At 36.5% G+C, this 12,227-nt stretch overlaps 1 protein-coding gene across 7 annotated transcripts in view; it reads right to left on the bottom strand.

Annotated features, from left to right (window-relative positions):
• Trim37 (tripartite motif containing 37) overlaps positions 1–12,227 on the bottom strand; it is a 180,169-nt gene that overhangs the window by 59,020 nt on the left and 108,922 nt on the right. The window lies entirely within an intron of this gene.

Raw genomic sequence — 12,227 nt, forward strand, 5'->3', positions numbered from 1 at the left:
CAAATGTTTCATGCATCAATGTACTGAGGAATGGGATATCTGAATATATGACAGTTTTGTTGTATATTCTTATGTTTTTATTTTTTAAAAAACAATCTGTATACATTTTTTTCTCTCACTACTTGTGTCCTTGGATTCTCTCTCACTTCTCCCATACTAACAGCCGTCCTCTATTAATTCCTCCCTCACTCTTACTATAAAATTTTACATCTATCTTCTCTCCCTCTCCTTCATAAACATCACATCTCACACTACTTCTGTTCCCTCACTATCCATCATTTGAAAACTAGCAAACTTACTGTTTATACTGTAGACAATAACTTGAACACTTCATTTCTGTCTACTGTGACAAAACTCTACACAGCTTATTGGAGCCATTTGGTTTAAGGTGCTTTACTGTTTGCATTGGGTGCTCTTAATATTGGTCTCCCCCTAACAGGTGAGATACTAGAAGCCTTCAGGGACACTGAAAGACTAGAGGGTAGAATCTGTACTGCCTCAGCTCCATACCGCTAGATGAGAAGACACATACACAACATGAAAAAACAAGGGAACAAAGTACCTCAAACAAACCAAGATGTTCCAACAATAGAATCCACAGGCAACACCATAGAAAAAAAAAATCAGAGAAATTGTTTAGAAAATACATAGTTAGACTGATCTTCAAAATAAAGGATGGTGTTGCAGAGAAAATACAGGAAGTGAAAGATCAATAAAGAGGCAGAAATTATAAAAAGGAATCAAGCAGAAATCCTCAAAATAAAGGAAACAATGAACCAAATTAAAAGATGGAAAGTATCACCAAAAGACTAGATTACTTAGAAGACAGAAGCTTAGACAATAAGACTAAATATATACTCTTGAAAATAAAGTTGACCACACAGAGAAGATGGTAAGAGACTATGAACAGAACTTCCAAGAAACACGAGGTAACATGAAAAGACCAAATTTAAGATTTACTGGAACAGGCAAAGGCATGGAGATACAAACCAAAGGAATGCACAATCTTTTCAATGACATAATATCAGAAAACTTTCCAAATCTAAAGAATGAAATGGAGAATCAACTACAAGAGGCTTACAGGACCCCAAATGCACAAAATTACAGCAGACCCACACCAAGGCACATTATAATGAGAATAACTAACGTACAGAATATCAACATAGAATTTTAAAGGCTGCGAGAGAAAAAAAAAATCAAATTACATATGGGGGAAAGCAATCAGCCCTCAGCTGATTTCTCAACCCAGACCCTCAACACCAGGAGGTCCTGGAATAACATATATCAAGCTCTGAAAGAAAATGCATGCCAACTGAGAATTTTATATGCAGCAAAATTAACCTTCAGATTTGAAGATGAAATAAAAGTCTTCCATGATAAACAGTAGTTAAAAGAATTCACAACTAGAAAACCTACACTACAGAACAGTCTCAGCAAAATATTCCATGAGGAAATGGGAGAAAAAACAAAACAAAACAAAAAAAAAAAACAATGAAAACCAGCAAAGAGAAGAACTACACTAAAGGAAAGGCCAATCAAAGGAGAAACTAAGTGAAGTTAAAAACCAAAAATAAACCAAAATGACCAGGAATACAAATCATATCTCAATAATAACCCTGAATGTAATGGCCTAAACTCATCAATCAAAAGACAGACTGGCAGACTAGATTTTTTAAAAAGGCCCAACAATATGCTGTCTTCAAGAGACTTATCTCCTAGGAAAAGACATCCACAGACTGAAGGTGAAAGGTTGGGAAAAAGCATATTACTCACATGAACTGCATAAACAAGCAGGGGTTTCCATCCTCATATCAGACAAAGTGGACTTCAAACCAAAGTTGGACAGAAGGGATAAAGAGGGACATTTCATACTGCTTAAGGGAATCATACACCAACAAGACATAACAATCATAAATATATATGCCCCAAACAATGGAGTACCTATGTATATAAACCCTTCTCAAGTTCAAGAATCAAATAGACCACAACACAATAATACTGGGTGACTTTGTTATGGGCCAGGCTATATGGGCAATGACTAAACAGACTCCATTTTTTCCCTGAGACTCCATGTCATGTAGGAAATGCTTCTCCCATGGGAACACCCTGCCTCTGTACCCATCAACAGTTGCTTAGCATAGCATGTTTGCCTTACAAAGTGGTAATTCTTACACAATGTAAAATTGTTCACTTTTTGGTTCTCATTCTTCTTGGACAATGTACCCTGTCAGAGATGTCTAAACATTAGTAACCATTCTTTAATTTGTACTCAACTAGGGTCATTATGACCCACTTCCATTTCTGCTTATGGTACTAGATCTCATAATGTTTGTTTGTATTTTTGAATCATAGCAACAGACACTGATTAACGTACTGACATGCTTTACTTATGGTATAAAAGGTGTAATCTAACCCCTGGAGGGGGTTGAAGGGTGTACACTTGCAGCCTGCCCCTTTATCCCGCCAAATGGTAAATCTGGGCCATCAGTGGTAAATAAAAATGGTTCCATCTCCTGCTTTAAGACTGACTCGATGATTTATAGCAATCTTGACATAACTGTAACACACCTCTATTACCTGCGCATAGATCTTCCAAACAAAAACTAAACAAAGAAACTATAGAATTAAATAATACACTCGGCTGGGGAGATAGCTCAGTCGGTAGAGTGCTTGCCTTGTAAGCACAAGGCCCTGGGTTCAATCCCCAGCACAGCAAAAAAAAAAAAAAAAAAAAAAAAAAAAAAAAAAAAAATACACTCAATGATTTAGATTTAACGGACATATGTAGAGTATTTCATCTATTATAGAGCAAATACATTTTCTTCTCAGTAGCACATGGATCCTTCCCTAAAATAGACCACATGTTATGCCACAAAGCAACTCTCAGCAAATACAAAAAAAAAAAAAAAACCCAGAAATACTACCCTGCATTCTATCAGATCATATGGAATGAAACCAGTAATCAATGATAAAATAAAAAATAGAAGATACTCTAACACCTGGAGACTAAGTAGCATGCTACTGAATGATGAATGGATAAAAGAAGAAATCAAGGAGGAAATAAAAGAAATACTTAGAGGTAAATGAGAACACCAATACAATGTATCAAAACCTCTGGGACCCTGTGAAAACACTAAGAGGAAAATTCATTGCATTGAGCTCATATATTAAAAGAATACAAAGTCAACAAATAAATGATCTAACATTATATCTCAAAGCCCTAGGAAAAAACAAATCAACACCAAAAGCAGAAGACAGGAAATAATTAAAATCAGAGCTGAAATCAATGAAACTGAAACAAAAGAAACAATTCAAAAATTTGACAGAACAGAAAGTTGATTCTTTGAAAACATAAATAAAATTGATAAACCCTTAGCGCACTAATAGAGGAGAAAGCTCAAGTTACTAAAATTTGTTATGAAAAAGGAAATACCATGATGAATACTACTGAAATACAGAAAATAATTAGAAACTATTTTGAAAATTTATACTACAATAAAAGAGAAAAACTTGAAGACATCAACAAATTTCTAGAGACATATGATCTATCCAAACTGATGTAGGAGGACAAACACAATTTAAACAGAGCAATTTCAAGTAATGAAATAGAAGACACCATCAAAAGCCTACCAACCAAGAAAAGTCCAGGACTAGATGGATTCTCAGCCACATTCTACAAGACCTTCAAAGAAGAATTAACACCAATACTCCCCAAATTATTCCATGAAACAGAAAAGAAGGAAACCCTTTCTATTACTATGAGGCTAAGTATCACCTTTATACCAAAACCAGATAAAGACACATCAAGGAAACTTCAGACCAATATCGCTGATGAATATAGACCCAAAAATTCTCAAAATTTTTGCAAATTGCACACAAAAACATATTAGATAGTGCACCACAATCAAGTGGGGTTCAGGCCTGGAATTCAAAGTTGGTTCAACATACGGAAAACAATAAACATAATTCATCACATCAGTAGACTTAAAGACAAGAATCATATGATTATCTCAATATACGCAGAAAAAGCATTTGACGAAGCACCTCTTCATGTTCAAAACACTAGAAAAACTAGGGATACTAGGAACATACCTCAACACTGTAAAAGCTATTTATGCCAACATTATTCTGAATGGAGAAAAACTGAAAGCATTCCCCCTAAAAACTGGAACAAGGCAGGGATGCCCTCTTTTCACCGCTTCTATTTAACACTGTCCTTGAAACTTTAGCCAGAGCAATCAGACAAATGAAAGAAATTAAAGGAATACGAATAGGAAAAGAAGAATTCAAACTCTTACTATCTGCCAACAACATGATTCTATATTTAGAAGATCAAAAAAACTATCAGAAAACTTCTAGAACTCATTAATGAATTCAGCAAAGTAGCAGGATATAAAATCAATACCCATAAATCAAATGCATTTCTATACATAAGCAACAAATCAAAAAACAAGAGAAATTAGGAAAACTACCCCATTCACAATAGCCTCAACAAAAATAAAATATTTGGGAATCAATGTAATAAAACAGGTGAAAGACCACTATAATGAAAACTATAAAACACTAAAGAAAGAAACTGAAGAAGACTTTAAAAGATGGAAACATCTCCCATGCTCTTAGGCAGAATATTGTCAAAATGATCATACTACCAAAAGTGTTATACAGATTCAATATAATTCCTATTCAAATCCCAATGACAGCGATCCAAGATGGCAGACTAGAGGGTGACTGCATCTCCTGTAGCTCCAGAACCCAGGATTCAAGACGGGGAGGCATTGAGAGACTCGGACTAAAATAGAGTCACGGGGTGAGTCTCCCCCACCGGGTGAAGCTAGGCCTGGGTAGCAGGCCTGGATAGGGGCAGCTTATCAGAGCAGGGCAGGGCAGCTGGAGTCTTCCCCAGGTAGCTCTGCTCCCTCAGGTGGTGGGCTGCTCCCACACGGCCAGCTTCTTGGAGCAGGGCCCCCAGTGAGAGCCTTTCTACACAGAACCAGCTCCAAGTCCCGGAGCCAGCGGCGAGCTCCAGCCCTCAGGCAGCTTCAGGGACCAGGACAGGGCAGCCAGGGACTGCCCCTAGCAGCCCTACTCCCCCTGGCAGCAGGCTCCTTTCACGGCCAGCTTCTCGGAGCAGACCTCCCAGTGAGAGCCTTTCCGCACAGAGCCAGCTCCAAGCCCTGGAACCAGTAGCAGGCTAGGGGCAGCTTTCTTCGGAAGCACTGCATTATCAAGTTCCTCTAAGACTTCAGGCTACTGAAGGCTGGGAGGTGATACACTAGAAATCTACAGGGACACTACAAGCCAATAGAGGAAATCTGCAATATCTCAGAGTCCCACTGACATCTGACCAATATGAGAAAACAAGGGAAGAAAATGCCCCAAACAAACCTAGATACTATATCAATAAAACCCAATGATAGCACAGCAGAAGAAATGTCAGAAAGGGAGTTCAGAATGTACATAATTAAAACAATCAGGGAAGAAATTAGGAGATGAAAGAGCAAATGCAGGCATTAAATGATCGCACCAATCAACAGTTAAAAGACCAAATACGGGAAGCAAGACATCATTTCAATAAAGAGTTAGAGATACTGAAAAAAAAAAAAAAAAAAAAAAAAAAACCAAACAAATCCTTGAAATGAAGGAAATAATAAACCAAGTTAAAAACTCCATAAAAACCATAACCAATAGGATAGAACACTTGGAAGACAGAACCTCAGACATTGAAGAAAAAATATTTAATCTTGAAAACAAAGTTGACCAAACAGACAAGATGGTAAGAAATCATGAACAGAATCTACAAGAATTATGGGATATCATGAAAAGGTCAAATTTGAGAATTATTGGGATTGAGGAAGGCTTAGAGAAACAAACCAAAGGAATGAACAATCTATTCCATGAAATAATATCAGAAAATTTCCCAAATCTGACGAACGAAATGGAAAATCAAGTCCAAGAGGCTTATAGGACTCCAAATATACAAAATTACAACAGACCCACACCAAGGCACATTATTATGAAAATACCAAACATACAAAATAAAGACAGAATTTTAAAGGCCGCGAGAGAAAAGAATCAAATTACATTCAGAGGGAAACCAATAAGAATATCAGCAGATTTTTCAATCCAGACCCTAAAAGCTAGAAGGGCCTGGAACAACATTTACCAAGCCCTGAAAGAAAACAGATGCCAACCAAGAATCTTATACCCAGCAAAACTTACGTTCAGATTTGACGACGAAATAAGATCCTTCCATGATAAACAAAAGCTAAAGGAATATACAAAAAGAAAGCCGGCATTATAGAACATTCTCAGCAAAATATTCCATGAGGAAGAAATGAAAAACAACGATGCAAATCAGCAACGGGAGTAACTAGCCTAAAGGAATAGCCAAATAAAGGAGAAACCAAATCATGTCAAAAAACAAAAATGAGTCAAATGACTGGGAATACAAATCATACCACAATAATAACTCTGAATGTTAATGACCTGAACTCATCAATCAAAAGACACAGACTGGCAGATTGGATTAAAAAGAAAAATCCAACAATATGCTGCCTGCAAGAGACTCATCTCATAGAAAGAGATAACCACAGACTAAAGGTGAAAGGATGGGAAAAAACATACCATGCACATGGACACAGCAAAAAAGCTGGAGTATCCATCCTCATTTCAGATAATGTGGACTTCAAGCCAAAACTAGTCAGAAGGGATAAAGAAGGACATTACATGCTGCTTAAGGAAAGCATAAATCAGCAAGACATAACAATCATAAATATCTATGCCCCGAACATTGGCTCATTCATGTATGTCAAACAAATCCTTCTCAATTCCAGAAATCAAATAGACCACAACACAATAATACTAGGTGATTTTAACACACCTCTCTCACCACTGGATAGATCTTCCAAACAAAAATTGAATAAAGAAACCATAGATCTCAATAGCACAATCAACAATTTAGACTTAACCGACATATATAGAATATACCATCCAACAAAGAATGAATACACTTTCTTCTCAGCAGCACATGGATCCTTCTCTAAAATAGACCATATTTTATGCCACAAAGCTACTATTAGCAAATACAAGAAGATAGAGATACTACTTTGTACTTTATCAGATCATAATGGATTGAAATTAGAAATAAATGAGAGAATAAAAAACAGAAACTTCTCCAATACCTGGAGATTAAATAATACACTATTATATGATGAATGGATAACAGAAGACATCAGGAGGGAAATAAAAAATTCTTAGAAGTAAACGAGAACAAAGACACATCATATGAAAATCTCTGGGACACTATGAAAGCAGTACTTAGAGGAAGATTTATTTCATTTGGCGCATTCAACAGAAGAAGTAGAAATCAACAAGTAAATGACTTAACACTACAGCTCAAAGCCCTAGAAAAAGAAGAGCAGACCAACACCAAAAGCAGTAGAAGACAGGAAATAGTTAAAATCAGAGCCGAAATCAACGAAATTGAAACAAAAGAAACAATCGGAAAAATTAACAAAATAAAGAGTTGGTTCTTTGAAAAAATAAACAAAATTGATAAACCCTTAGCCACACTAACAAAGAGAAAGAGGGAGAAAACTCAAATTACTAAAATTCGGAATGAACAAGGAAAGATCACAACAGACACGAGTGAAATACAAAACATAATTAGAAGCTATTTTGAAAATCTATACTCCAACAAAACAGAAAACCTCGAAGAAATCAACAAGTTTCTAGAGACATATGAATTACCTAAACTGAACGAGGAGGACATACACAACTTAAATAAATCAATTTCAAGCAATGAAATAGAAGAGGTCATCAAAAGCCTACCAACAAAGAAAAGTCCGGGACCAGATGGGTTCTCAGCCGAGTTCTACAAAACCTTTAAAGAAGAGCTCATTCCAATACTCCTCAAAGTATTCCATGAAATAGAAGAGGAGGGAACCCTCCCAAACTCATTCTATGAAGCCAATATCACCCTGATACCCAAACCAGACAGACACACATCGAGGAAAGAAAATTTCAGACCAATACCCTTAATGAACATCGACGCAAAAATTCTCAACAAAATTTTACCAAATCGCATACAAAAATATATTAAAAAGATAGTGCACCACGATCAAGTGGGTTTTATCCCAGGGATGCAAGGTTGGTTCAACATCCAGAAATCAATAAATGTCATTCACCATATCAACAGACTTAAAGTTAAGAATCACATGATTATTTCAATAGATGCAGAAAAAGCATTCGATAAAATACAGCATCCCTTCATGCTCAAAACACTAGAAAAAATTGGGGTAGTGGGAACATTCCTTAACATTGAAAAGGCCATCTACGCTAAGCCCATGGCCAATATCATTCTAAATGGTGAAAAACTGAAAGCATTTTCCCTAAAAACTGGAACAAGGCAGGGATGCCCTCTTTCACCACTTCTATTCAACATCGTCCTTGAGACTCTAGCCAGAGCAATTAGACAAACCAAAGAAATTAAAGGGATAAAAACTAGAAAAGAAGAACTTAAACTATCCCTGTTCGCTGATGACAAGATTATATATTTAGAGGAACCTGGAAATTCCACCAGAAAACTTTTAGAACTCATAAGTGAATTCAGTAAAGTAGCAGGTTACAAGATCAATGCTCATAAATCCAATGCATTTTTATACGTAAGTGATGAATCTTCAGAAAGAGAAATTAGGAAAACTACCCCATTCACAATAGCATCGAAAAAAATAAAATACTTGGGAATCAATATCACAAAAGAGGTGAAAGACCTCTACAATGAGAACTATGGAACACTAAAGAAAGAAATTAAAGAAAACCTTAGAAGATGGAAAGATCTCCCATGTTCTTGGACAGGAAGAATTAATATTGTCAAAATGGCCATACTACCTAAAGTGCTATACAGATTCAATGCAATTCCAATTAAAATCCCAATGATGTACCTTACAGAAATAGAGCAAGCAATTATGAAATTCATCTGGAAGAACAAAAAACCCAGAATAGCTAAAGCAATCCCAGTAGAAAGAGCAAAGCAGGGGGCATCGCAATACCAGATCTTCAACTCTATTACAAAGCAATAGTAACAAAAACGGCATGGTATTGGTACCAAAATAGACAGGTAGATCAATGGTACAGAATAGAGGACATGAACACAAACCCAAATAAATACAATTTTCTCATACTAGACAAAGGGGCCAAAAATATGCAATGGAGAAAAGATAGCCTCTTCAACAAATGGTGCTGGGAAAACTGGAAAAACATATGCAACAGAATGAAATTAAACCCCTATCTCTCACCCTGCACAAAACTCAACTCAAAATGGATCAAGGACCTTGGAATCAGACCAGAGACCCTGCATCTTATAGAAGAAAAAGTAGGTCCAAATCTTCACCTTGTTGGCTTAGGATCAGACTTCCTTAACAGGACTCCCATAGCACAAGAAATAAAAGCAAGAATCAATAACTGGGATAGATTCAAACTAAAAAGCTTGCTCTCAGCAAAGGAAACTCAGTAATGTGAAGAGAGAGCCTACAGAGTGGGAGAAAATCTTTGCCACTCATACTTCAGATAGAGTGCTAATTTCAAGAATATATAAAGAACTCAAAAAACTCTACACCAAGAATACAAATAATCCAATCAACAAATGGGCTAAGGAAATGAACAGACACTTCACAGAAGATGTACAAGCAATCAACAGATATATGAAAAAATGTTCAACATCTCTAGTAATAAGAGAAATGCAAATCAAAACTACCCTAAGATCCATCTCACACCAATTAGAATGGTGATTGTCAAGAACACAAGCAATAATAGGTGTTGGTGAAGCTGTGGGGACAAAGGAACACTCATACATTGCTGGTGGGGTTGCAAATTAGTGCAGTCACTCTGGAAAGCAGTATGGAGATTCCTCAGAAAGCTTGGAATGGAACCACCATTTGACCCAGCTATCCCACTCCTTGGCCTATACCCAAAGGACTTAAAATCAGCATACTACAGAGATACAGCCACATCAATGTTCATTGCTGCTCAATTCACCATAGCCAGATTGTGGAACCAACCTAGATGTCCTTCAATTGATGAATGGATAAAGAAACTGTGGTATATATACACAATGGAATATTACTCCGCCATGAAGAATGATAAAATTATGGCATTTGCAGGCAAATGGATGAAATTGGAGAATATCATGCTAAGTGAGATAAGCCAATCTCAAAAAACTAAAGGAAGAATGATCTCGCTGATAAGCGGATGAGGACATATAATGGGGGGTAGGAGGGATTAGCGTTAGGGTTAGGGTTAGGTTTAGGGTTAGGTAAGAGTGGAGGAAGGAAGGACCGTATAGAGGGAAAAGAGGGGTGGGAAGGGTGGGGGGAAGGGAAAAAACAACAGAATGAATCAAACAACATTACCCTATGTAAATTTATGATTACACAAATGGTATGCCTTGACTCCATGTACAAATAGAGAAACAACATGCATCCCATTTGTTTACAATTAAAAAAAAAAATCCCAATGACATTCTTCATAGAAATAGAAAAATCAATCATAAAAATTATTTGGAAAAATAAGAGACCCAGAACAGTCAAGGCAATCCTTAGCCAGAAGAGTGAGGCAGGAGGCATTATACTACCAGACCTTACACTATGCAACACAGCAACAGTAACAAAAACGTCATGGTGTTGGCACCAAAATAGACATGTAGACCAATGGTACATGACAGAAGACACAGGGACAAACCCACATAAATATGGGTATCTCATCCTAGACAAAGGTGCCAAAAATATATATTGGAGAAAAGATAGCCTATTCAACAAATGGTCCTGGGAAAACTTGAAATCCATATGTAACAAAATGAAATTAAACCCCTATCTCTCACCCTGCACAAAAAATCAACTCAAAGTGGATCAAAGAGAACAGAGATCCTGCACCTAATAGAGAAAAAGTAGGTCCAAATCTTCATCATGTCAGCTTAGGGCCTGACTTCCTTAACAAGACTCCTAAAGTACAAGAAGTAAAATTAAAAATCAATAAATGGGATGGATTCAAACTAAAAAGCTTCTTCTCAGCAAAGGAACATTCAATAAAGTGAAGAGAGAACCTACAGAATGGGAAAAAATCTTTATCACACGCACCTCAGGTGGAGCACTATCTCAGGTATACAAAGAACTCAAAAAACTAAACACCAAAAAACCCAAATAACCCAATCAATAAACGGGCTAAGGAACAGAACAGACACTTCAGAAAAGAAACAGAAATCAATATATGAAAAAAGATGTTCATCATCTCTTGCAATTAGAGAAATGCAAATCAAAACTCTCTAAGATTTCATCTCACTCCAATAAGAATGGCACTTATCAAGATAATAAGTGTTGGCGAGGATGGGAAAAAGGTACACTCATCATACATTGTTAGTGGAACTGCAGATTGGAGCAACCACTTTGGAAAACAGAATGGAGATTCCTCAGAAAACTTGGAATGAACCCAATTTGACCCAGCTATCCCACTCCTTGGTTTATACCCAAAAGACTTAAAATCAGCCACATCAACGTTTACAGCAGCTCAATTCACGATAACCAAACTATGGAACCAATCTAGATGCCCTTCAACGAATGAATGGATAAATAAAATGTGGTATATATATGCAATGGAAAATTACTCAGTCTTAAAGAAGAATGAAATGATGGTATTTGTAGGTAAATGGATGGAACTAGAGAATATCATGTTAAGTGAAATAAGCTAATCCCAAAAAACCAAAGGCCAAAGATTTTCTCTGATAAGTAGATGCTGATCCACAGTTGGGGGTGGCTAGGGAAGAATGAAGGAATTTTGTATCATGCAGACAGAAGTAAGGGGAGGGGGGGAGGGGTGGAGTGGTGGGGATGGGAAGGACAGTAGAACGAGACAGATATTATTACCCTATATACATGAATGAAAAAAAAATTTTAAATACTTATCACTATAAAAATAAATATTTTTAAAAAGAATAATGAACTTTGAAGAACATGCAGAAGAAATACTAGAATGTGTGACAGAATAAGTTGGTAGAGTTGAGGCTGATCAACACAAGGGATTTTTAAAATAATTAAACCTTGGGACTGGTGTTGTGGCTCAGTTGCAGAGCACTTCCCTAGTACATGTGAGGCACCTAGGTTCGATACTCAGCACCACAATAAATAAATTAATTATTAAAATAAAGGTATTGTGTCCATCTACAACTAAAAAAATAT

This window comes from Sciurus carolinensis, chromosome 3, assembly GCF_902686445.1.
Source record: "Sciurus carolinensis chromosome 3, mSciCar1.2, whole genome shotgun sequence".
Classification (NCBI taxonomy): Eukaryota; Metazoa; Chordata; class Mammalia; order Rodentia; family Sciuridae; genus Sciurus; species Sciurus carolinensis.